This window comes from Octodon degus, unplaced genomic scaffold (assembly GCF_000260255.1).
Source record: "Octodon degus isolate 3935 unplaced genomic scaffold, OctDeg1.0 scaffold00002, whole genome shotgun sequence".
Lineage (NCBI taxonomy): Eukaryota > Metazoa > Chordata > Mammalia > Rodentia > Octodontidae > Octodon > Octodon degus.
Window position 1 is genome coordinate 30997212 of NW_004524578.1, and position 286 is coordinate 30997497.

Consider the following 286-nt stretch of genomic DNA (forward strand, 5'->3'; position numbering starts at 1 on the left):
GTTTATTCTTCAAGTCTACCTTTTCCCTGGACATCTCCCTGGACATTGAAGCCAATTATTTAACACATGTGATCAGCACATCTGTTTTCAAGTAATTTATGTCATAGAGCAAGAATGCCTTTTTTTTCTATAAGGGAAGAAACTGTATTTCTTTTTTTTCATAATTTTATTGATAAACAAATAGCACTGAGACAGTTTCAAATCAAATTGGTAGGACAGTTTCAATAATTAACACATTGCATACATTCTTCCTAGTGGTTAATTGCTGTACAAGATGCAGACATGA